At 38.6% G+C, this 27,442-nt stretch overlaps 1 protein-coding gene and 1 long non-coding RNA gene across 2 annotated transcripts in view; one reads left to right on the top strand and one right to left on the bottom strand.

Moving 5' to 3' along the window:
• The window catches only part of CACNA1C (calcium voltage-gated channel subunit alpha1 C), a 451,547-nt gene that overhangs the window by 86,033 nt on the left and 338,072 nt on the right, over positions 1–27,442 (top strand). The window lies entirely within an intron of this gene.
• On the bottom strand, positions 22,348–22,925 carry LOC116653588. The gene is made up of 2 exons (XR_004307693.1): positions 22,636–22,925; positions 22,348–22,484 (listed from the first exon to the last, which is right to left on the bottom strand). It is a non-coding gene; the product is annotated as an uncharacterized LOC116653588 (long non-coding RNA).

Raw genomic sequence — 27,442 nt, 5'->3', positions numbered from 1 at the left:
AGGCTGTCAGTTCAGTTTGTGATGGTAATGTAAGAGAAGTCAAATGCAGGCAAGTATCTGAAAATGCATTTCCATGTCAAATGGCTCGTTTTTTAGTGGCAGGCTTTGGCTTCATGCAGATTGTACTTGGACCTGTATGAACTGGGGAAAATTAAATCTGAATGTGGCTGGGAGAACTATTCATGAAGAACTTCTTCATGGTAGAACTCCTTCCAAGAACATTGCTTTAGTCCCCCTTATAGGTGTGTTGTTTAGGCTGGTCATTACAGCTGTGGCTTGTAAACCCAAAACACCAAGGATTCCTACTGTGAAATAAAGATGTACAGGTGTATCTAAGGTGACGCTGCTATTGGCAGAACTAAATTCTGTGCTTTCCTCAGTCTTTCAAGAAGCTGGACTGTCCAAAGCCTTGGAATTGGAAGTGGCCTCCAAAAGCCTTCCTGTCATAAGGTCTTCATTGCTGACACTCCAGTTATTGTGAAAGTATTCAGCAAAAATTTTTTCATCTCAGAGTGATACAGGGAGTTAGAAGAGTGATACTAAGCTGGAATGGTATTCTCAGCTAGAAACTGAGGAGGAAAGAGGCAAACAGTATCATGATGTTGTTTTATTAGTGATACAACCCTCTATTCAGAACATCTTTTGAAATATAGTTTTATTTCTACACTGCAGTTAAGCAAGATAAGTTGAAAATCTGAAATGTAACCATGAATCCTGCAGTAGAATCTTGCCGGTGTAGTGTCACAAAGAAGCTGACAACCTGACATCAGATTTGTGACACTTTTTTTCTACTAACAGTGTCCTTCAGTACCTTTATTTCAGGTTTTCAGTGGAGAGTCACACGCAAGGACTATTAAGGAGATGGCAGGGCCCAAGACATTTCAGCCTCTCTCCAAGGAAAATAAACCTAGCAGCATGGTCTAGATATCATCCCTATTTTCATCAATTCCCTAGCAAATTTGAGTCCAGATATAAACGTCCCAGATATCAGCAAAATGGATCTCTGAAAGGCCTCAGATACCTCACCTGAAAAGAATCCTCACAGTCTTTCCAATAAAGTTCTTAACTGGGAAACCTTCTTAGAAGACAGCTTACAGGAACAAGCAATGCTTGTTACTTGGACACATTATCAACAAATATCAGCTGTAATTGCATGGGGGTTTTCTGTGTGTTTTAGCCTTTCTATGAAATAAAAGCACAACACCAATCTGACATTTTCCAGAATGGCTTAGGACTGTGCTGTTCAACTGCTGATGCTTCAATGCCTTGAAGTTTCAGAATGGTGCTAAATTTCTAACAGATGAAAAAATAGCTTTCTTTTCTATCTTTTCCCTCAATCTTTTATTATTATTATTATTCTTTATTTAAAAGACTTTTCTATTCTTTTCAAAAGGGTGGCTAGTGGTACCTACAAGTACGTTAGGCAATACAGATGCGATAATCAGTTTACCAATTGTACAAAGCAGATGCCGTATCCCATTCAAATCAGGGTATGTAATAACCAGCCTGAGAATTCTGAGGTATCTGCATTCATTGTGTATTGATAATGAAAGTGAATTTCTTTGGGCTCAGCCGCTAGCCTAGGATGAGCTCTGTGACATGTAGGTCAGTCCCTGCTGTTGTCTGAATTGAAGGTCTGAGTGCTGACTCTTCATGCTGGGAAATATACTGCTGTGTTTCGCATTGTTTTTGGCATTTCTCATATTCTCTAGGAAGACAGTTCAGTAAAATTACTCTGAAAGCCAATAAAAAGAAGCGGAAAGTTTTTTAGTTCTGCTTTGTTTTTCAAACTCAAGAGCCAGATGCCATTAGATTTCACACAATGCATTTCCAATTGAGACCCTCCATTTTATACACATCCTTATGGGCGTTTTTTTCAGAGTTTTATTGATGTCTGCTGTTAAATTTATCTTTTTGTTGATAAGGTTTTCTTTCTGAATTCAACCAGCACAAATAAATTCTGTAAAAACACAATTGGGTGAATGATACGTACATGAGAAGGCTCTGAGTATAAGCAGTGCTTCCTGACTTTTTAAAAGACGGGTTCAAAACTGCAATAGAAAATGTTTCTCTTTTTAAATTGTACCTTTAGAGAAAGAATCACTACCAATGCAAAGTCTGTGGATTTTGGTTTGTTATTTTTATTTTATTTTTTTTTTTCCTGAAAGAATTGGAAACCTTAAAGAAGCAGCATTTGACAGTATTCATCTGAACTATTTTTTAAACAACATAGAACTATGTCAAATAATGCAAGAGGTGTAAATACTGCTTTTTGAATTGTTACCACTAAATGTGAACACGTCTCTTGCTTTTAAATGATACTGATGCTCTCAGAAGTGCTATATCAGGGAAGAGAAGGGAGCCCTCCCCATTACTGATGCACAGGTTTTTGGTTCAGCTGCCAGGATACCAGTTCTGATCGTGCTTGCTGCTCATGATGTTGTGTCTGCATGTGCCTTTGCGAAAGCTGAGAAGGATCAGAGTTTGTGGTTGTTGCTGTTTGGGAGGAAGCAGAAGAGTAGCCACCCACTTCTGACACGGGTTCCAGATCTGGAGGAGTAGGCTGATTTTCAGTAGGCTGGGACTGATTCTAGAAGCATCCTGTGCATCTTTAGGAAAATATCTTCAGCATAGACCTGGCTGAAGCTGTCTTTTTAGTTTTGCTATCTTGAGCAGTGCAGCCACATAATGCAATGGCAATTGAGTGGCACAGCATTTGTATTAGCAGCTCAGAGTAGCTGTCAGATTGATCTGTCCCATCTGCGTCATTGCCTTGCAGTAGCATTATTTAATGAGTTCAGGCTGCTGGGAACCTTAAAAGTGGACCAGATCCTGTTGTGCTGGACACTCTGAAGAATAAAAGTTGATCCTTGTTCCTGCTTGAAAGAAGCAAGCCTGTCTAGCTCAAATAGTTTCCTCCAGATGCTCCATTCCTTGTCCTGAATGTGAACAGACCTTGTTTATATCATCACAAGCTGAGATCTGTGTGAGTTCATATACTTGTCAAGAGCTGACTCAAAGCAAGTGGTATTTATTGTGCCAAAGTTCTGTATTTAAGAACATGACTTTGCATAGCACTTTCACCTTCTTTAGCTGTGGAACGTTATCAAAAAAGGAGGAGAAGGGAGTCATTACTTGAATGTATTAAGCTCCAAGAATCGTGAATATAACTATGGTATTTGGAAATTAATTTGTGATTGACTGTTTTCAGACTGTGGCCAGAGGGTTATGGTTTATTTTTATTTTCATTTTAATTTTTTATTTGTCAAAAGTTACCGATTTTGTCATGATGGAATTAAAATAAATGAGTAAGGAAAGTGGTTCTTATGGAGAGAAGCAACAAGAAGACAGCAGTTTCTCATTACCTTCAGATATTTTACAGATATAGAATAATTCCAGATTGGAAGAAGCACAGCTTCTTGTAAACTACAGGTTATGATAACCGTGTCCAAAACTGGTGAACATGCCCAATGTTAAGAAAAAATGCTTTACAACTGGCAAGTTCAAATAAAGTCATTGAGGTGAGCTGCATACCCATTGTGTGGCCGTCACAGTTCTCCCTTCTCCTCTGTTTATCTCTTAAACTTATGGGATATGCACAGTCTAAATTCTGTATGCCATTCTTGAAAGAAAAAACATTGAAGTAAAATAAATAGTGAGATTTGTTGTTACACACTTACGTGGTATAAAATGTTGATGTAGGATCAGGACAGAATGAGAGCTTTCTGCTAGATTCAAAGTTATTCAAATCAAATTTAAAAATATAATAATTCAACTTCAGTCATTGTAGGGAGTCACTGTCTTTAAGACTTTGTTCCCACACGGTAGTGGATTAGGGCAAAAAGACTTGTCCATCTTTTCTTCATGCATGGCAAGTCATTTGGAAGAGCTACACAGCTGGCAGAGAAGATGTGTAAGCATGTCTGGCTCTTTGACAGGCTTGACACTATTCCAGCTATGTTATTTAAATTAGCTGGTGGACTAGGGGCAACTTCTAGTTTGTGCCAGGATAAGGAAGAATACCTTTGGCATTGTTTGCCTTTGTCTTGTTTTCCATAGACTTCATAGTACACTATTGTAGGAACAGAAAACATGTTCGCTAGAAACACAAGTGTTTTTGTTCTCTTTGCATTAAATGTCTTGGAGAAATCTGTGAAATCTTTATGAAGATGTTTGTTAAACTGTAGGATTTACTGATAAAACAGTGTGGTGACTGGGCTTCAATGCAATAAAGCCACGACTATACAGATTAATTATGTCACATGCTTTGACATAAGAGAGTTGCCTGTGGGAATCAACAAACTTCCCCTACTCTTTCCATGTTTACAGATTTCTACTGTTAGTGTATCTAATGGGGATTTGGTGTTTGCTTGTGAAACTTCAGAAATCAGTGTCTGATTACTGGACTAGATTTGTGGTTACTCTATGGGATACTACTTAGGAATTTATTTTTGTTTTGATTTCTTCTCCAACTTCATATTGGCATGGTGGAGCTTTCATATTATGGTTGTGCTTGAAATTCAGTAGTCTGAATATTGTTCCCTTTGGTGTGGAATGTCAAAATCTGTATTCTTGGTAAACTCTTGAATATATATTGGCATTAAGACCAAGAAGGACAAATACAGCTGTTTTTGTTTATGTCCACATACGATGCAATCTAAAAAGATTGAACTTAAGAATGGAAGTGTGGGATTTTGAACATGGGCAGAGTAGTGCTTTAGGGTGCCTCATAGCAACACTGCAGTTTCCATAACTGCAGTAACAATAAATTCATATTTTCTTTCATGTTCACTGTCCTTCACTTGGTAGAGAACTACAGTGGTATCTGAATAGACGAATGGAAGAGGAAAATCCATTATGACGTGTAATCCTATCTGAGAAGGAAAATATTCATACTGTTTGGCTGAGACTCTACAATACATTTTATTTATGAGCATTCCTTTTAAAACTCACTAAAGTTCTGAACTCCCTCGTTTCTTGTAGGAATGAATTCCAGTATTGCTATAAAAGCTTTTATTTATTCAGCCAGACTGCTTTACCTGTCAAATTTTCTGGCTGCGTCATGAAAATAAAAGGGAATAAAGTTTGAAAAGCACACTTTCTTTTAGCAAGAAAAATACACATCTAAATTTCGGTGGCCCTTATTCTTGTATCTTGAAAGTTAAAGTAGCAGCTGTATGCTCAGCGCTTCTGAAAATCAAATCGCTGCTTTAGATGCCTAAATATAGACATAAAATACTAACTCCTAGCAGTCACTTTTCAGATTCTTGGCTTTGGTTACAAATATCAGTGAATACAGGTAATAGCAGAATTGTAGCACATTGTGCCAGAATCTAAATAATGAAAAGACCTGTATGATAATACATTAAAACCTACTATGAAAGCATCAAGGGAATACTATGATTAACTCAATATTAAATCATTGAATGACACACAGGGATATATTTTAAGGAAACAGTTCTTTGTATGTATGAATAACAGCATAATAAATACTTAGCTTATTGGAGTACATAAAGACGGGAGGAGGACTCAGAACCTTTGCTGGAACTGGTGGAGGCAAAGAAGGCATCACAGAACATACCAAATGATAGCACTCTGTGCCGTTCCCTTGGCCACCCGATTTCAATTGTCATAAAGACAAATTCACCTGTCCTGGGAATCATGCTAGTGTACTGCACAGTGACATGTGGCTGCTGAATCATTGGCAGATGCTCTGCGTGCTACTGCCTGAGCCCTGGGGACAACTATCTGCAGTGACACAATACAGTGGAGCAGACAGCTTGCAGCAGCCATAGCTGGGTGAATGCAGGTTTTTGTTATATTTAGCTGTCTCTGGGTTTGTCTAGGAAGTCAAACTCTGTTCCTCTCCACTTTGGGCATCAGTGAGCAGGATTCATTTGTCCTCCAACCATGCAGGTCTCGAGGGATTCCTCACCTCAGCTACTGCTCTAAACTGCCCCATTACCTGTTTCTTTTTCCTGTGCTAATAATGCAGCTATGTGGATCACAACCTAATTGAACTGGTTGAGAAGCTGGAGACAACAGGATAAGCATTTCCTAAAATGATGGTAATTTTTATTAGTTCATAATGACAGAAATTCATACTTGGCCCCTTTATAGAGGGCTAAGAGTATTCCAGCTTCTAATTGATGGAAGTCTGAGTTATTAAGAGTGCTACTATAGCAATTTACATGTTTTCATTATTGTGACTTGAAGGAAAATTGTTAAAAATGAGGTTGAAAGTTAGATGGATTCTATGATTCTATGATTTTGCTCCAAAAGTGAACTGAATAAGAAAAAAAAGGTGGTAAGTTTCTCACGGTATAACCATGAAATAGAACAAATTCTTTGTAGCCTAAAAAAACACTTTCAAATACTGGAAATTCCAAATGTCCAGATGTCCTTAGGAGATGGGAGCACAGGTTTTTGTGCAACAAATTTACACAACAAAAGCATAATAACATACAGACTATAAATGCTCTGAAGATGTAATGCCAGGTAAGTGCATATATAAGGAGAGGATTCTGTCCTAGTGGCAGGTGACCTAGGCAATTCTCTGTATTGCAAAAATACGGAGGAACCTAAATCTTCATTGTTTTAAATATAGAAACTTAGCATGGCCATAACAGAGAACAGAACTTCTGGAAAGGAGTTCGTGTGTGTAACTGCTTTTTTATCAGCTCCCAGCTGATTCAGGATTGTTTGGAGTCTTTTGGCTTGAGGGTGATTGTGCTTTTCTTATTTTTAAATTCTCTTTTAATTAAGTACCAGTAATAATAGTTAGGGGGGAATCGGGGAAAGAAAGTGCTAGGATCAAATTATGTTCACAGAAGCACTTTAAGCAGATGGACAACTGAGAAGATTGTATTTATATTCAATATCTTGGCTGATTTCAGATGTTATTTCCAGTCATCTTCTAGAAAGACAGACATGGGTGAGGCAGTGTCATGCTTCCACAAAAACAGCTGTCACCAAAGACTTGAGCTTGCAAAAACACATAAATAACTACAAGTTCCCCAAACTGTTCAGACTCTGAAACAGAATCTATTTAAGGATAGAATTACTTGAAGTCTGCTTGGACATCAGGGCCCTTCTTGGAGTGGGAGACTGGATCAGATGGTCTTCACTGCAGATCACTTCTGGATTCTTTGTTGCCCGCTGGTATGCTTTACTATGGTCACAGAAGTACACTGTGCTCTGGACTCCAGCCAGATGAACTCAAAGGGAGCACATTGCCCCTGGAAGTGCTTCTTCAAAATGTACAACTTATTGCACATGTTCTGTGACCAGCAGAGGTTTGTCCAGAGCGGGCCTGAACCCACTACAAAGCAGGACAAGGTTGTAGGTGCCGAAGATATCCATCCTGGCTAATGATGTACAGCCAAAGCTGTGAAGATGTAAACACTTTCAGGAATGAAATATAGGGTTTTGGGTAGGATTCACATTCCTATGCTGTGACGGGCACTCTGCAAGTGAATCACTGGGGCTGTGTTCAGCAGGAGTCTTGAACGCTATTTAATTTTCCTTAATTTGAGAATTGAGTGTGATCAATTGTGTGTTTGCAACTCTCAGTGTGTACACCCACGTGAGCTTTGTATCTGTTTTTAAAGAATAAGGTAAGACAAAATGACTTTCCTTTTTGAACAGTTTGGGCCAAATTGTTTAAAGCATCCCTGGGTTTTTAATGACACTTTACGTTCATTAGGACAATATCTAAATCTGCTTGAAACTTGTCTTGTTGTAGGCCTCAATGCATTGCCTGGTGCCTAGCAACCATCAGCAGGGCCAGTGTTTTCATCCACTCTTCCTCTGAAGTGTTTTCCAGTTTTCTAGCTAGGGTCTGAAATAAAAACCTGAGAGACACTTACCTCCTTATATAATAGTGATGACTGATTTTAAGTACTTCATGACAAGCTTGCTGTGGTAGGAAGCCCTCCAAATCATTCTTTATTATTCTAATATTATGATTTTGAATCCTTGAATTTAATCTCTCAAAAACCCTTCCCAAGCATGTGGTAGGAAGATGCAAGAATTTGTGCAATCTGTGTCACTTAGAAAAAATTACAGGTCATCTGTGGGGAGGAGAGAAAGTGAAAAATAGTCCGAAAGGTTTATGTTCCCAAAGTTGATCTTCTGATGTGTTATCAGGAGAAAAAGCATTCCGTGCTTTCTAAATAAGCAGGGAGCTCGCGGATACAAACAGTTTTTCATCTCCGTGCTGTTCAGGCAATAATCCTATTTTCTCAATGTTAATAACTGTAGGGGCTTTGTGGGAAAATCTACTCTTGCAGCAGATGTTAAACCAAAACTGCATAGGGTGGACCTTGTGTGTAAACTACTATCTTTCTTTGCCAGGTTTCATTTGGAGGATAAGTATAGCCCTTTTATTTGTTGTTGGTTTTTTCCTTTCTGTTAGGAAGGTAGTGCGTCTATATTACTTGATCAGCATTGGGAGACTTCTGTATGTATTTGCAAGTGCTGTTTGTCTATTGTGTAAGGCTGCTTTCCACAACAGTAGCTCAGCATTATTATTTCTCTTGGCAGTAAAGTAAGTACAACAGTTTGTTTTGCTTTTAAACAAGTAGCTTTAAAATTTGACCATCTACATTGCTAGCCATAGCATTTAATTTCTTTACCGTACTGTATTTCAAATAGTGCATGCTGGAACTCGCAGTTCACATGGGTTTTGCAGAGGCAGTTCAGGCCACACTGAAGAACTCACAGTTTGTTTGGACGATAGCAGTACTTGCTTTAGTGAAAACACAATTAAAACCAGGCTGGTGCCTCTGGACTCCTGCTACAAGTTATTTAATTAAAGTTCATGGGAAGCCTGTGAGATGAGAACCTTTCTGCCCATATGAGACTCTTATGGCGATGAGCTATTTGTGAAGATGGAATGGTTTGCAGTGAATTAGAGTACTGGTCTTGGAGCTAGATCATCAGCCTGTGCAAGTTGGTCTAATGCCATAGGTTTTGACGAGATTGGGTTATAATCCTTTGAAAGCGTGGCTGCTGTGTTAAAAACAAATTTAATTGGGGGAGGGGGAGCAACTTTCCCATAAGCTTCTCTTCCCTGGGACTTGCCTTATTTTACTTCTTTTCTGCTGTCTCCCCACCTACATAGTCGTCTTTTCTCCTTAACAGTCACAGCAAGTAACAAAATCTATTTGTGCAGTTACAATACATTTCAAGAGACTGTCCTCAGAGACTGGCTGATACATCACAAACATAAACTTAGGGTTTATTACCTGAGTCATATGAAGCATGCTGTTTGAGTGAGATGATCTGCAAATATTCTTTCAGTGACTGAACTTTGTACTGGAGGTTTGATTTTTGTCTGATTGTTTCTTTTTTTTCCAACACATCATAGTCTGAACTGAAGTGCAGTGTTTTTTAAGCAAGTTTAGTCCTTGCATCTGTAACATCCAGTGCTGTGGATTAAAGTTTGATTGTCTTATCTCATGAGAAATACAAGCACATTGTTTCCAAGCCTGTCTTCGATTTGTTTCCAAACTTTGGTTTTGGGTGCGCATATTGTCCTGGTTTGTATTGTAAGGGAGAATAAATGGTAGAAGCTAATTCCTCTTTGCAGTAACATACTCAGCATTCATCTCTGTATGAGAAGCAAGATTAGGAAAATGGTCAGCTGAGTGTGCTTGTTAAAATGAGTGGCAGGAAACTTGGGGTATTCACCAGTCATTGCATCTTCATAATTTCAAGCCTTTCACCTGGGATGCCTATATTGTGTCTTGTTTATACAGAAATGGAGGAAACAGGGTGGGAAGTGAGAATTCTGAGCTGAAAACCTCATTTTTAAGGAGAAAGCTATCAGCAGCAGTGTTCTCTAATTCAAATCCAGTCTGGAGAAACATGAGTTTCCAGTGTACAGGTTGCATAAAGGTCAGGATGGAATTTTCTGATTAGCAGAGATGTCACAATGGGTACTTCCTGAAGAGCTTTTCAGATTCAGGGTGGAATTTATGGCTTACTTGAGAAAACATCTCACACAACCATATAGTCTCACAAACAGAAGCTGTAGCAGCCACTGAGAGCTCAGTCTCCAAGGCACTCACTGGAGATGTGGGTTATCCACATTCAAATCATTAAGCAGATTAGCAACTGAAGCAGTGGCTCTTCTACCCAACAAATGCCAGAAATACTGTATCACAGAATAATTATTGGATTTTACCTAACACAACTACTCTTCTTGGTGAACATAATTACAGCAATAAGAAGTGAGGACTAAATCCATGTCCACAGTTAGGACATCCACCACAGAGGAGTGAAAAAGTTTCAAGACTGGACTGGAAGGAGCTGGTGTATTCATTTGTACATAACAAGTCATCTCCAACAGGAAAGCTTGGGAGCAAATAATTCCATAGTCTGGTAGCTAAGACATCCTAGAATTGAGTATAGATAGTGCATTACATGATGTCTTGGTGTTAAAGATGATATGTGACTCTGCTCAATTTTATACTTACATTCTTCTGTTCCTATTGTTTCATTATGCCCCTCTGTGGACAAACCATGGGCATCCATGTCCCAGCCTACTTGGGACTTGCTGGCTTTGCTTTGCAGTTTCCCTCATGAATAATCAAAAAGATTGATGAAAATGACTAATAATAGCAATACCATTTGCATTATTAAACTGCCTTCATTGTTGCAAAATTATTCAAATGTATAGCAACAGGCAAAGTTTTAGAAAAAGGCCCATGTATGTTTCACAAGGATGTTTCAATTACATTAACCCTCATTTAATGAACTACACTAAACTAAGTGCTTAAAAGCCATATAAATAGTCATAAAGATTGCAAGCAGGCTTTTTGAACCTAAAGCAGACTAATGAGAAACACTGATTTAAAGGAACTGAATAACTTTGGCTCAAATTAGTAATGAAACGAGAACGTTTTGCTGCTTCAATAGCATGTGTGAAATGAATTGGTGGCCTCTGTCCAGTTTCTAGTAAATGTTTCGCTGCTACAGTAATAGTCTCTCTATAAATCATCAGTAGTGCCCACATCACAAAAGTTGCTGCTAATATTTGACCATAATTGGCTGAGTGAACAAGCTCACGCAGGATTGTCTTCAATGCCTTTCAAAGGAGTTTGGTGCTTGGTTGCTTCCCTTCCCCCCCCCCCCCCCCGCCCCTCCCGATCCTGTAAAGCTTTGGCAGAGTTTGAGGGTTTGGGTAAATATTAATGCAGATGTTCTTTGGGTAAAATCTTGATTTCTAATTTTGTGGAAGTTTGGTTTCTGTCCCAGCTAAAATTCAAGATAATGAATATTATTAGGAAAGGCTGAGTAACCTGGGTTGGTTCAGCTGGAGGAAAAGAAGACTGAGGGAGGATCTGATTAATGTTTATAAATATCTAAAGGGGAGTGGGAGGCAAATGGACGAGGCCAGGATCTTCTTGGTGGTGTGTAGACAAGGAGCAATGGCCTAGCCACACAAACATGTGGAAGAACTTCTTTACAGTGAGGATGATGGAGCACTGGAACAGGCTGCCCAGAGAGGTTGTGGAGTATACTCTTCTATGGAGATATTCAAGACCTGTCTGGATGCCTACCTGTGTGACCTATTGTAGGCTACTGCTTTAGCAAGGTGGTTGGACTCAATGATCTCTTGAGGCCCCTTCCAACCCTTGCAGTTCTGTGGTACTGTGGAGGAGGAATGTAAAGAAAGGCAGTGGACTGTACAGTCTTGGCTTTTTCTTGTTCTAATCCCATTTGTTTCAGTCATTCTTTTCACTGCTGCCTTGTCGGTGGTGTAGACAGTGGTATCAGTGGTAATTTCATTTCTGGGTGTTCACAGAAAGCACTGTATTTACACACTTTGTTGTAGTGGTTGCTGGCATTTTCCTTACGTTTAATATAGTAACAATTGTGTGTACTCTATTGGCTGCTATATTAAATTTTCCTTATAATCTGTGCTATCTTACCTGCTGTCCTATTGCTTGCCTTATGGAATCACTACAATACATTCCCTTTAATGGTAGCTAGCTGGTCAGTTTGCCAGACGAAAAAAACTCCAATTATTCAGAGTCTTAAAATTTGAAGTCTGTGTATCAGTGTGGGTGTAAGATCCCCAGGACTGTTTTAACACAGCACTTGGGGCAGCCTGTTACAAATCGGTCCAGATAAAATTAGTTCAAGGACTTCGTAAAGAATAGAGTCAATTCTAAACGTAGATCAGACTACTTTTGAAGTATCTGTCAAATCTTTCAGATTTTAATTGGAGTCTCTCACTCTAGGCTCTGATCTTGCACTTTTGTTAAGCTCTTCAAGTTCATTCTCTTTTGTTCGTCTTCATGTACTCTGCACTTGTTCTAGTGATGGCCCTTTGTGCAAAACCTGCATCGTGGGAGGGCAGTTGCTCCAGAGAGACCTGAAACTGTACAACAAAACAAGGAGCTTGAATTCTCACACCTGCTCTTGAAAGACTTCCATCTGTGTTAAAAGACTGAAGAGTTTTGGTTAGAGGTTTGGGTAATCGTTTGTTTGGTGTGCACAAAGGAACCTCAAACCTCCAGTGGTTCGACTGTCACTGTTCAGCATTAAAAAGGCTTTCTTTGCTTGCGTGCACTATGCATATCCAGAAGCCAGTCTAGTTTTTCAGTGTGCTTCAGGCACACTTGTACACTGTAGCATTAGCAGACAATTGTCTTAAAGGTCAGAGAGAGTCAAAGACAAGCACATTCCTCAGTGATAATAAAATGAAGCCAGAGATGACACTTTTGCAGTGCCAAGGAAAGGGCAATCTATTTGCTTTTTCTTTTTTTTTGGGGGGGTGTGGGTGTGGGTGTGTATGCATGCATGCACATTTATCTGCATCAGAAAGTCTCTATGTTCTGTTAAACACCATGATATCTTCCTCAAGGGTAGGTTGCACACTGAAACCTCATATTGACTCTTGGATTGTTTTCATTCTGTTGAAAAAGTAATGAAGCATCACTGATCCACAGGCTGCACTGAGGAAATGGTGGTAGCAAACTACGATGGTTGCATTCCTGAAATCTTTTTGTTTATGGCAGATTAAAAGACAGTAGTCATTGCAGGAGACATCTGAAGACTAAGGCATTACAAAGGAGCTGGTTGAAATCATAGTACTTTGTGTGGCCTCATGCTACCTATTTCCATATGCTGTTCAAGCTAATTAGCGAGTTGAAACTCTAAGTGGCGTGACAGACTTGACACACTGCATGGTATTTTGATTAGGTTATTTCAGTATTTACTATATGAACATATTTAGTCTAATTGGGGCAGTCAGGTGAAAATAGAACACGCAGGGAAAAAAAAAGAAAGAATGGCCCAAGGGCACCTACTGCATAGTGAATGCTTAAGGGCTGGATTTTGGGTGGCTGTTTTCTCACTCACACTACTGTTGGAAATGCCAAACTGAACAAATAAAAATGGACTTTGGCATTAGTTCGGCAGTTAGTGCTTTCTTAGTATAGAAGCACAGAAGTTCCTTCTTCAGGCAGAATTCCATCAGGGATCCTCCAGCTTCAGGATTCAAAGGGATGTGAATTGATGGATGCTTTTAGGAAAAGATAAAGGAGTTTGTAATATGTGGGAGCCTGAAAGATGACTGGCTTGGGGAGATGGTTGTGCAGTGTAAGGTATGCTTTGAAAACAGATTTTGCAAAGAACATTGGGTAGAACTTGAAGAAGAGTCATTATATTAGGGCATACTCATGACATTGTAAGATTCTACTGTTAGTCTGCAAAGCTTGCTATTGAAAAGAAAAGAAAATCAGAGAGCAAATTAGGTTGGTAGGGACCTCATCAGATCCATCTGGTCTAAGCTTCCACACAGTCAGAGCCAGCTTTGAAGTTAGATTGAACTTCAGAGGTAGATGGACCATTCTAGTCTAAAACTTTACATTTTATTCTAATTGTACAGAACATTTTAGTACTAATTTCTTTTCATGCCATTCCAGTTTTTCAGACACACTGGATTTGAAGTGTGTAGGAAACACATTCTAAATATTTTTTACATGCAAAACTGAAAAAAACAGAAAGAAAATTAGGTGTTTTAACTCTTCAGAAAGAGGTATCTTTTTTTTTTTTTTCCTGTCCTCAATATCCTTACATTTCATTGGGACATCAAGATGTAAAGTATTGTTTCTTACAGAAAAGCTTAGTTCATATCCAATAGCTTATCTTTTTAATAAACATATGAGGTCTAACGATCCCAAAACTGCACTGAAAAAAGGTGAACAACAACCAAAACCACTTAGGATATCTACGATTCTTATGTTAATATATACCTGCAAAAGTCACACTGTTCTCTGCAGCAGCAAAGCTTGCGGAGAGAGGAAACCATCTTCTAAATACCTCTTCAATGTGCCAGTGTGCCAAGAATGAAATATCTGTTATGTTGAACTCCCACATGTAGGCAGTGAAGGGCTAGAAATCAATTTTTCAAACTTTATTTTTGATTATTCCTAGATTAATTGCTTTTTATGACAAATCTTTTAGTTAGAATAATGTGTCACTTCCAGTTACAATCACATTTTGATAAGAAATGCTAGAAAAAAAAACATTTATTCTGTAGTCTGTCTGGCTAATAACAGTGCTTCATGGAGTTTGCCATTTTCTGTGGAGTAAATATATATGTGTATATATATGTACATATATAGCTTCCATATTTTTGTTTTGCCAGTTACATTCTTCTAGCCAGAAAGCTTTCCTTCTCATAGAGCTATCTTTTGCACCCACTCCTTGATTTGACCTGGGTTCATTTGTAGTACTCCTTTGTCTGAATTAACTTAGCCAAGATGCGCCTGTGCACTTTGGTCATAGCTGTGATGAGATCAGCTAATACATGCTGCAGGTCTATAGGCTTTCACAAAATCAGAAAAATTCAAATATGTTCTACAGAATCCTCTTCCTTGCTAGCAATGATAGCATCTCTGAGGTGTTAATATCTTGAGGTTACTTTGAAGTTTCGCTAGGCTTTCCTCTTGCTCTCGTTTTGAGAACAAACGTGTCTCGGGTCAAAGGAGCATCAAAGGAAATCTAAACTTAGCAAAGTTCTGAGAAATGATCACTTTTTAGATTCTGGTTTCTCATAAGGGTCTTCAAATTCCACAGACAAGATTCTGCAGCTACTCTGAAAAGGGCTGATCTTGGTTGGAATTCCTTGCTGACAGCATTTTTATCACAAACAGCATCTTGTGGTTGAAAGATCAATCTGGGACACAGCAAACACTGGTTCAAGTGCTCTGATCACTGTATAGTTATTCATGCTACACCTGGGACCTTCGTGTGGGGCTCCATTCAGAACTGGGAGCTGCAGTATATTCAATCAAAAGTGACAGTAATACACGTTCAATCTGATGAAACAGGAGTCAGTCCCACTTAGAAAAATGAAGGAACATTATATTTAAGCACTGCAGGAAGTTTTTGAATGAAAATGACCAACATTCTTGATTGACTGTTACTTTTATACTGAACTATTAAAATGATTTAAAGCAGCAATTAATAGAAACAAAATACCCAAGCATATCTAGGATAGGAAGTTCTATCAGAGGGTCTGCAGAAGCATTTTATTTGTTCTAAAAAATTTCCCCACCCTTACAGATTGCCTTAATAACCCAGATAAAATATCATTTTGGCTGCTTGATCCAGATCTTTCTGACACATTCATACCTTTGTTCTGTAAAGGTGGAACTTGACCTCATAGAACGACCAATGCAGGCCTATCCCTTGATTTTACCATTGCAAAGACAAGTTAAGATTTGTGGTATGGAACTATAATCACACTATAATCACACTTGTGTCAGTGACCTAGCGCAAAACACCTTTCAATTTCTTTTAAATCTGTATGAAGCTCTAGATGATATGGTCAGGAAAAAGTGTAATATATCAAGAAGAGCTGTGCTGAATCTGAGAAGGACTTAGTGGCAGAAGAAAGAATAACAGTGTGAGTGACAGCTCTTTGAACTGCTTCTTTTTACATGCGTTCTTCAAGAAAAAAGCAGAAGTGATAGCACTTTCTGTCAGTCTTCTGCTAATAAGTTTTGAATTCATTGGCAAATGTTAATCAAAAGTAACATAGAGACAGAGGTCTCAAAGATGTTAAGTTCCTAAAACACTTTTGAAAAGAGTGGGTGATTAATGGAGAGAAACCCTGTGAATAACACTAGTGAGAGAATTTCAGAGAAAACCCAGCTATTATCCATTAAGTTTGGCAACTGGCAGTAAGAGAAGCATACAAGCACATGCACAGTACCTCAGCAAAGACATGTTTGGTTTCAGACAAAATCTTTCTATGACTCGCCCAAACCAAGAAAGGTCAGTGAGGTTTGGAGCAAACACGGAATGCTAGAGGAGGGTAAGGTAGAGGAACCATGAGAACAGTATGATGAATCAATGGGAATACAGGGAGGAACAAAAAGTATTTTTCAGATAGCTGTTATTGCAGGTAGCTGATGAGGTAGAGAAGTACAGTGTAAGTATGATGAGGAAGATAAGTTGACTTGAGCTTCTTGCCATTCGAATGGAGGAAGAAGACATGAAGTGTAAATCCATTGGAAGTCAAATTCCATCCATACTCCTGCCCCAAAAACTGTTGCCTTTTGTTTTGGGGGAGGGGTTTATGCACTGTCCATCCATTTAGCACTTGGATCTCTGCACAAGGATGTTCATCCCAAAGATGGATGTGAATTATACCAATTTTGTTTTAATTGTTGTATATTTGTGGACTGTGTTATTGGCATGAAAGATAGATAATTTTTGAGTTTAATTTGACTGTTATGCTGATGATGCTCAAGTTTTCTTAGATCATAAATGAAAGATTTTTACTCAGAAAGAGACCTTTGAAAAGAGTTGGAAATATCAGTATAAAACAACCTCTCTCATGTCCTCTAGATGCTGATCAACATCTGTGTTTTTTTCCTTTGTGCCTCTTGTTAATTGAATCAAAAAGATGCATTATGCTACTTTTTTTTCCTCTCTTTTTATTTCTTAACCTTTGACGCCATACTTGGAGGTCCATGTTATATTTATTCCATGTCAGTTTGTTCCTTACTTAGTCATAACTAAAGCTGATTAAATCTTTGCCATTATCCTCACAAAAGACCTTTGAGTTTTGATGCTGATTATATCACATCTTTGATAGAATTTCAGCAAAACAGGTACAGATTAGTATAAATCAGTACATACACAAGGTGTGGGAGGTTTGTGATCAAGTCCTACTTATGCAGATCAAAAAAGAAGCAGAAGTCAAAACTTCAAATGTTCTCAATATGTTAATGTGTTGTTTTCCAGCCAGTCTCACCTGTATTCCACACATACAGTTCTGTTTGTTGTTTGAAGGTGGTGAGATAGTCTAGAATAAGAAAAAATATAAAAGAAACTATATATAAAAGAAAATATATATCTGTGTGATACTAGCCTTCCAAAATAATGTATCTGGATTTCAAAGCATGCTGTTGCCAATGTTAGTGTAGCATATTAGGTTATTTTGAGAAAAAATTCTGAGGAACACTGTGGATCCTCTGAAGAAGTGAGGTTGAAGTCATAGGGCAGACAGATGGGAGGGAGCCTGGTGGGTCTCCTGACCTCTCTCTCCAAGCATCTCTTGGAAGGAAAATAATGCAGTATTACAGCTAATGAACAGGTTGATTTCTAGCCCATCTTAGGAAGCTTTCCAGAACACAGGATGTGTTGAGAACCAAGTTATGATGAATTTTCTTGTACATTTCTGAGGGAAAGCTATCCTTCTGAGGGATACGCTAATTCTTTACTTGTATATAAAATGTATTTATTTTATTTATTTAATATACAAATTTCTTTGTTTAACATGAATTAAATAGTCTGACAGGAGCCTTGCATTTTCATTATGCTGGCTTTCTGCTTTCGTAACTGGCTTAGACCTCGAAACTTGAAAGACTCCTTCAATTGCAGTTCTTCTCAGAAATATGACTTTGTTTAAAAAGAAAAAAGATGTGATAGGTTGTCATGTTTCTCTCTATATAGCTTCAGATCAAATATATTTAGATTACAGATATTTTTGCTGTCAGCTTTGCAGACTAAGTGAAGAAAGACAAACCTGATTCTTTCCTACTTGCACATCATCACCAATAATATTCTACAGTACAAATTTGACTCTCAATGAAACTTATACAAGCCCATTGTTTCACTGTAGTTTTACAGGTGCCAGAAACTGCCAGATCTGGCACTTCAATTGAAACTTCTAAATTGATATACAAGCCAAAATAGAACCTGTCTGACATTGATGGACATATTTCTTCCTCACTGATAGGATGAAGAAAAGAAATTTAAAGCAACATCTAATCAATTAGTTATAATGGGGTTACATAGATAGTGTTCATGTTGGTAGAATTATTTTTATGGGTTGCTTTGTGGAGAAGAAACCATAAAGAGATTTGTGAATCTTTCAAGTAGATTTGAGTCAATTACAAGTACTTAGTGATAATTAGCTGCAATTCAGTGGTTCTGGGGATGATCTTATTCAAAGTTCTAGGTTTAGAATTTAACGGCATGAAATACGCTCACTGCTAAGTGTACAGAGGTTTATGGAATAAACAATTTTGATATGTACTTTTTGGTTGGAAAGTCTGGAATTCTTATTCAGTCAAGGGACAAGATTATCTTGTAGCATGCCGAATTAGTTACAACTGAACAAAAATACAGACAAGTCAAGTGAACAAAAATGGAAAATGCGTTCTCATGGGAAGCTATTCCAAATTACCTATTTTATTTTAAATTGACGCTTTGCCATTTAATTTCTGTGCATAGACAAACAGTGACATTTCAAAGAGATCTGGCCTTCTAGTGATGAGGTGCTCCTTTTTTTTTCTTTTTTTTTCTAAGGGTGAATGAGACGGTCACATTATTTAATTATTCAAAATAGAGAAAGTGATACAGGAGGCAAATCCAGCACAGTTAGAACAGAAGTGCTTCCTGAAATGGCATAATATTTTCACTGTGCATTTAAGGTGAAGTTTTCTTAAGATAAGAGAGCTCAGGTGCGATCTCAGAGATGAAATCCTCCTTCTTGAACTGAAAGGAATATGATCCATCTTTTCTTTTGGGTGCGGATTTTGTTTGTTGTGTTATACCTGCTTGCTTGTGTTCAGCTCCAGATAGATGCCTCATCACAGCTCACCCCATTTGTTATCTGAAAACAAAACTTCCATTTCTTTCTTGTGGTAATAGTAGAATGGGTGATGTTGGTGCTGTGGAAGCTCTTTTTCACATATATCCTGGGCTAGCTGTAGTTTCAACCTTAAAATATAAAGTAGATTAAAGGCTACAACAGGAAAAAAATGTTTGAAACAATATGAAGCTAAGAGGATATGTAAAAGGATATGTAAATTTAGATGCTTTAAATGCCTATATGTTAGAAGTAAATTAATAGTCATTCCTGAGTTGCAGCCTGGCATTCCCAAAATACTTCAAATTGAAGTGCAATACTTGCTTGCAAGTGAAGTACCAAATGTTGTCTCCCATTAGAAATTCCAAAAATTGAGTAGAAAACAGTTTGAAGTCAGAATATACATCCAACATTTTTGAGTGAATCAAAATGTAGCAATTATTTGTGTCAAAATTTTTAGATTAATTTCACTTCCACCCTGGTATTGTATTTTGTCGCTAGGTGTAATGTACGTTTATTTTAAATATACAATTACAATTAATGGTTTAATATGAGAAGGAGTAGGTTAATTGCTATGTTCAGCACCTGAAATTGTAAGTTTTGACAATTTTCTGTCAAAAACTTCAGTTGATATCAACAACACATCTGCAAAACATTTCCATTTTGATAAGATGCAAAAGAGAACTTTTCTATCTTTTTTTTAGTTCTGAAGCACAGTGAAAGAAACACATAGAGAAATACGGAAGAATTAAAATAAGGAAAACACTTAAAAGCCACTTGATGGTGGCTTTATCCTGCTCCTTCATTTGCCGTTAGCATTGTACATGCTAGAAAGATGGTATCTGCACACCACTCACAATCCTCCCTGCTGCCTCTGTTATACCAAGAGAAGGGTCTGTGCCCCAGCACAGCTAGCATTCCTTTCTGCCTCTGTTCCTCAGTTCAGGCTTTCCATGTAGAACTCACTGAGGGAAGCATTTCCAACTAGTTCAGCCTTGTGGAGACAAATGGGGTCCTATCTATGGCACAGAAAACAATATGTCTTTATAAAGGAGGCATACTCTTTGAGGAGCTGCTTACTGGCATCTCTGTGTATGCAAGAACTTGGCCAAAGTATCTCCGATTATATTTCATAAACAAAACTAATGCAGAGAGTTCAAAATAACTCTTGAACTTCAGAGAACATTGAATCTCTGGAAGACATGCCTGGATGGATGCTTGTGTTTGCCAAGGGAACATGAGGAGTGGAAAAAAAAAACCCCGCCAGATTTGTTTGGTATTTGAATTTGTGACTTTCTAAGGGGTTATCATCATGTTGGCATTTGCTTCATGTGTTTTTTTGTTTTGTTTTTGTTACTTTATTTTTCCCCCCTCTTTCTGTGCAACTGAAACCCATCCAGACAAGAAAATCAAGATCTGGGCTGAAATGAGCAGAATTAAGATGCAGTTATTTTAAGTTTTCTGAGTCTGGTTATGTTTGTACAAATTAATCTTATCTGATATTATGCAAGTCAAAATACATGAAATTCAGTGATGGATGCCAGAACAAAGGGAAAAGGGTAAGAACGATTCTTCTAACAAGATGAGACATTTCCATTTTAAATCCTTTCTGAAAACAAATAGCCACAAACAGAGAAATCTCTCATTATTTTAGCTTACTCTCTATTGTTCTTTTTTTTTTTTAATTAAAAAAAAAGTTAATTTTCCACTCAAATTTGGCCTATTTAGTGCCTTTTTAGGGTGCCTAAAAATATACTTCTATAATATTCTCAGTAAATCCACTACTTCTTTATGTCACAACTGAAAGGTCTTTGTGTACAAGGACGTTATTTCAGTTTCTCAAATCCACCACATCACCAGTAAGTGTTTAATTGTGACATTTTCTATTTGCCACTTCTGCCTAATATTCTCCAAAGAGGCTATGCCCTGTATTGAAATAGGAGGAAAAAAAACCAAAAGAGTGGAAATGGAAGATCTATTTTCATCATATTACAGCTGAGGTGCTACATGTTTTGTCCTGATCACTGGGTCATGTTCAGGACAGAATTAAAGGGGAAAATATTATCTGTGTTGGGTTCTCAGAGCAGAAGAGGACAGCATATTTTAATCAGAGCTTTTGCTACTGCTGAATCATACAGATTTTGCAACATCAAGATGCTTTAGAAATTCATTTTATGTTGCCAAGTTATTTGCAACGAAAAAGCAACAGCATTCAAAAGAAAAAAAAAAACAACAACAAAAACACACCAAATGTTTCATTTTATCATCTTAAGCATTAAAAGCTTACGTATTTTAATCGGAAATTATTTCCTATTTTGCAATTACTTTTAGTTTTATGCATAACATTTTGCTTTTTGGTTGAGAAAAAAAAAAGAAAAAAAGAACCCTTTCTAGTAGGAAGAATTACTGTTTCTTCAATCTTTCCTTACTTAAAAATTAGGGGTGGTGCTGGGGAATCTTCTTCTAGTAAACCCAAAAGAATAGTTTGTTTTGCATGGAGAAAAGGACTAAAACTCGATATTTTGTTGATCTTTTCCTGTGAAGGGAGGCAGCTGGAGACACAGCTTGGCCCAACCCCACTGTATTCCTGCCACTGGCTGATCCCTTGGAACCACTGAGGGGCCATTCCTAACAATCCAGTAGCATGAAACCGCATGGATCTTGGATCCAATAACTGTGAAGTGCTACCGGTTAGGATGAGCTTCGACTCTGATAATTCAGTTTTCAGGGACCCATACAACTTTCTCTCCTTTAAAATTACTGCTCCTTGGAAGAAAGGTGCTGTGGATTTGTGTGATTTTTTGTGCTATGCTGGAGCCAGCTGCAGTAGTCAGTTTTGTGGTTGTCATGCTTTCATGTGGTGACCATGGAGAAGCAGCGAGGGCCACCTTTTGCTTTCATAGTCATCACTTAGTTGACCTCTACTGAAGAAATTTTTTCTTCCACTTTTCCCTTCTCACTGACAAGTGTCCGTAACGCTCGCTTTTGTAAACTGTTCTGGTTAGAGGCATCCTACCCACATCCCCACAATTCCCAGTGCCACGATGCACTCATCTCATTGCATTCTGAGTTGACTTTTCCCTTATTTTGTGGGGTCTGTATGCACAAGGATTGTCTGTGGGTGGAAGTGAAGCCCAGCTCTCCTTGTCCCCTACCTCAGGACAGTTCTGACCCTGCAATGCAAACCAGCAGAGCTGCCATGCTTTCTGACTGCTGATGTGGAGGTTCAGAAGGCTTTTAATCTTTCATCTGTTTCTTCACATGCTCCCAACAGTTTATCTCCTTTCCTGCAGTTTTGCCTTACGCTTGTGTTGATTTAGAAAATCTTCCTACCATCATGTTTAGGTTGTTTCTGTTGCTTAGGAAAAAAAACCAAACCAAACCAAAACAAAAAAACAAACAAAAAAAAACACGCTAATTTTAACAGGTGATCAAAGTCTGCATAACATAAACACCCCATAATTGCAGCGACCTTAAGGGAGCCCTACTCTATTTTGCCTGCTACACACCTAGAAGCCCCAACATCTTTATTTTTAGGCCTTGCTGGTTCCCGACCTCCTCTTTGCTGCTGGCTACCTGGCAACAGCCGATCGCCGTGGCAACGCCAGCGGGCGGAGCCGGGCCCTGCGGCTGCTGCTGGCGGCGGCCTACCCGGCCATGCTGGGCTGGGGCAGCACAGGGGAGAAGGAAGAAGGGAGGGATGTGCTGCCTGGGATTCGTGCTCCCAGGGATTCAGCATTCGGTGGTTCTGTGATTCTATGCAGTCGCTAAGATATTAAGGGCTGTTCCTTCCTGTCTGGTGCAGCTCCTGTTTCGAGTCACTCTCCAGACACACAAGTGTGGTCATTTTCTTTGCTATTCATCCTTTCATAATTAATATAGTACTTAATGCTAGTTCAGAGATTCATTTCTTAAGGTTAGCATTTGTCCCACGGAACATTTAGTTATGTTGTTTGTTTTTAGTTTCTGAAGGTTTGGCCTCACAGTTGTTAGAGACTGTTCACACCCCTGGATATTCATAGAATTGTTTGAGTTGAAAGGGACTTTTAAAGGTCATCAGGTCCAACCCTTCTGCAATGAACAGGGACACTCACAGGTAGATCAGGTTGCTCAGAGCCCTGTCCAGCCTGATGTTGGGTGTCTCTAGGTATAGGGTATCCACCACCTCTCCAGTCAACCTGCTCCAGTGCCTCACCACCCTGACTGTAAAAAAATTCTTCCTTATGTTCACAGTAATCTATTTTTGTTTAAAACCACTTCCTCTTGTCCTATCACAGCAGACCTTACTGAAGAGTCTGTCCCCTTATTTCTCACAGCCCCCTGTTAAGTACTGAAAGGCCGCTTTCAGGTCTTCCCAGAGCCTTTCCAGACTAAACATTCCCAGCTTTCAACCTGTCCTCATAGGAGAGGTGTTCCACCCTGGGATCATTTCTGTGCTCCTTCTCTAGATGTGCTCCTACAGATCCACATCTCTCCTGTGTTGAGGACTCCACATTTGGATTCGCTGCTCTAGGTGAGGTCTTCCCAACACAGAGCAGAGAGGCAGGATCACCTTCCTGACCTGCAGGCCATGCTTCTTTTGACGCAGCCCAGAATATGGTTGGATGGCTTTCTTGGCTGCAAGCAATAGCTGGGACGTATTGCTGTTATCAGTACTGGAACATACTGTTAACTTTACTACAAACTCTAGATTGCTGCAGCTTTCATATCTTGGTTTTAACTCAGTGGGATATGACTCAGGCCTGATTGCTCTTCTTTCCATAGCTTATGCAAATTAGAAATGATTGGCATATTTGCATTAAAAAATGTGTTTTTTATTGAAATTATCCTCAGTGTAGTTTGTGGATGAGGGATTGGACGTCTGGTTCTGATGGCAACAGAGGAGATTTGGCTAGGTCAAAGAAAAAGAGCACAAGCAATCCATGATATTTCTGGAGTGCATTGGTGGTAAATTACTTACTACCATAGGTGAATGAGGAGATAACAATGACGTGGTTCCCTGCATCTCATGCTTGCAGAATAAGAACTGGTCATAGCTGTTACCTAGGCTTTGGTTACAAAGAGTTGGAGTTCAGGATTGTGAAAGAAGAGAGCAAGGCACATAGCAGGATCAAAACCTTTGGTTTCAGTGGAAAACAGAATTTGACCTGACCTTGTCAGGGATCTGCTTGGAAGAATCACATGGGAGACAGTCCTGTGGAGAATGGGATTCAGGAGAGCTGGGTATTTTTTCCAAGGATCACATCCTTGAATCTTGAGAACAATTTATTCCAACATTCAGGAAATGGAATATGGCAGGAGGACTATGTAGATGAATGAGCAGCTCCTGACAAAACTCAGATTTTAAAAAGAAAACATATAAAAAGTGAAAGTAGCATCTGGTGAATTCAAGAGAACTATAAAAACACTGTCCAAGCATGAAGTGTTGAGGTTAGGAGAACTGAAGTCTATATGGAGTTGAAAATGGACAGAGGTGTGAAAGGCAACAAGTGCTTCTACCAGTATATCAACAACTGAAGGAAGATGAAGATAACTGTAGCCTCCTGCTGAATATTGTGAGTTACAAAGGACAGGAAAAGGCCCAGGTACTTGATTCCCTTTTTGCCTTCATCTTTAATTGTAAGTCCATCTTCAAGACTCTTGAGCTCATGAGACTGGTGAGAAAGTCTGCAGTGATGAAGATCAATCAGGTTAGGGAGCTATTAAACAAAAAAGGACGGAAGTCTATGGGACCTGATTGGATACACTCGTGAGTGCTGAGGGAGCTGACGCTGTCACTGTAAGTGCATTTTCAATTATCTTTGAAAGAAAATGCAGTCGGTGGGAGGTTCTTGAGGACTGGAACACGCAATGCTTTTCTTTAGTGTGAAAAATGGAGGACATGATCAGTGTAACAATAGAGAAAAAGAAAAAGTAAAGAGTGCCCATAAACTGATGAGAAACTGATTTTTTAGGAGGGGCTCCAAAGAACTGAACTTCAGTGCTGTATGTCCAAACTGAATCAACACTGCCTACAGAAAAGCAGTCAATTTTTTTCTTTCCTGGGAAGCTTACTGCTTGCAAAATTTAATTTTCCTCAGAGAAGTTTCCATGGGGACCAAATGACTACTCCAAACAGTCGTCGTTTAAATACAATACATGCTGGTTTGCCATTCCTTTTGGGCTGATGCCAGTGTAACCAAATCCAGCAATAAACAATGTATCATGAAATTCTTCAGCAGTGATTTCACCACCTTTTTAGGATGTGTAAGCGAGCCATCAAATAAGTGTCCTTAGAGCCAAAGGACCAACTTGTGGCAGGTGTGTGAATGGTCAAACTCAGCAGGTACAAAGTGGCATGGAGTGTAGCCAGCACAAAGGTGGATCAAGGACATAAGCCATCCTCCAAAAACATTTGTGAGGACAGTTCCTGCTTGATCCTGTTTTCAGGACTCAGAGAGAGACTTTGCCTTGTCATGTGAGTGATAGCAATGTTTCTCCAGTGCTGCTAAGTTTCCTCCAGTATATTCAACATCTTACCTGGGGAAGAAAAGCTGTTTGCCTTGTAATGTCTTGTCTTGAGTTTAGGTTGGTAGGTTCTTCATGACTTTGTGTTTTCAGGTCCTAGATTTCCTCATTGTTACCATTTGTTACTATTTAATATTACAACTTTGAGGTAGAAGTGAAAAGTTTTTCATTTTTACCAAACTGTACCCAAATGTGTGCTATGAAAACCCAGCTATGCTTTGTGTCACGTCAGAAGTTTATCTTTAGCGCCATGTCAGTTTGAAGCCAGCAGTTGCCCATAAAAGCATAGTGCAGTGTGCTTACTTCCATATTATTTGGTGGAATAGAACTGGTCTGGTACTTTAGCAACTGCCATCTCACAATGTCTCTGCTAGCATTAGTAAAAAGCCTAATGCTCAGTTTAGTACCTGAACTTGGCTGAAATTCCTGGATTGGCTCTGGGATATAACACTTCGGTAGAATACATATCTTTAGTTAGATGATTTTGGGGATATCTCATTTAGATATCCTAAAGAGGAATCTGATTGTAAACTAAGTGTAGATCTTAAATCATACCACTTGATTTTCTCCTTCATCATTCACAATTCATGTGTGAAACGTTTCACGTTATATATGAAATATGTTCATGATTATATGAATCTTAGCAGCAGCACTTAGTAATTTGGATTGAGTAAAAAAAAAAAGATGATTGATATGAAGCTACAGACAAAACTGATATTCACTGACTGAGAGTATCAAGTTTAGCATCGATGGGAATAAAACAGAATTCTTGTTTTTGTTCTTGGTGGGCCATACACTGTTAAACTCTGTGAATTCAATGTATTGCCTCAGTCAAGATAATGACCTAGTTATTCAAGGTTACTTTTTAAACAGAACTTGTGAAAGCATGGAGTTCTCTAAATTCCTTAGCTATGCCATGTAACAATCATTACACTCATTCCATCAGAAATTTATCTTTACTTTGAGTCTAGCTTTAACTCAGCAATCTGCTCAGGTAGATTGCTGAGGTTCTCAAGTAAGAGCTTGTGGAAGCTATAACAGATAGGAAGTTTAAACGAGCTCAATTAGTAGAGGAGAATTAAAAAGGCTGAATAAAATACTTATGGAGAGATTCCATTCCTCTTTGATCCAAAAATTACATTAGAACTTGAAGCTACTGGGTGGTCCTTGCAAACCTCAGTAATGATTTTGTGGTTTGTTAATCTTACTCAGTTCACTGGAAATGTTGAAGGTTATCTTATGTTAAAGATGGATTTCATTCATTTGATACTATTCAAAGTCTTTCCATTCTAACACTTAGAGGCTAGAATTATGGTTTTTGTTGCCTCTGCTTCAATTTCAAAGGTCCAGAAGTCTGCTTAAGCCCTCGTTAGCATGAGGTTTGAGAATTTTAGGAGCCATTTTGTTGTCTATGGAAGTCACCACTAGAAACCTTAGATAAACTTTGTAGTGTAACACACCTTTAAATATCAAGAGGAAGGGAGCTATTGGAAATCATACATAAACCAAACAGATACAAAAGAAAAATCACTAATCATTGAAATGTTCTTCCAGCATAAGAAGTTGGCAGCACTGGGCTGTGTTATGCTCATAGCGGTAAGATAAATGATGACAGACTCCTTCAGAAGACAGGGAGTAAAAGATGGGTAGTTGTGAGTTTGGAAGAGAAATTTCTTTCTAAGTTCAGATTATTCATACAGCTGTTGTTCTTTAGCTTTTTACACATAACTCAGTTTGGGGGAGAGATTTTATCACTGCTCATATGCCTTTTTCTTTCCTTCTTTCTTTCTTTCCTTCTTTCTTTCTTTC

This window comes from Coturnix japonica, chromosome 1 (genome assembly GCF_001577835.2).
Source record: "Coturnix japonica isolate 7356 chromosome 1, Coturnix japonica 2.1, whole genome shotgun sequence".
Taxonomy (NCBI): domain Eukaryota; kingdom Metazoa; phylum Chordata; class Aves; order Galliformes; family Phasianidae; genus Coturnix; species Coturnix japonica.
This window is presented reverse-complemented; position numbering and strand designations above follow the sequence as displayed.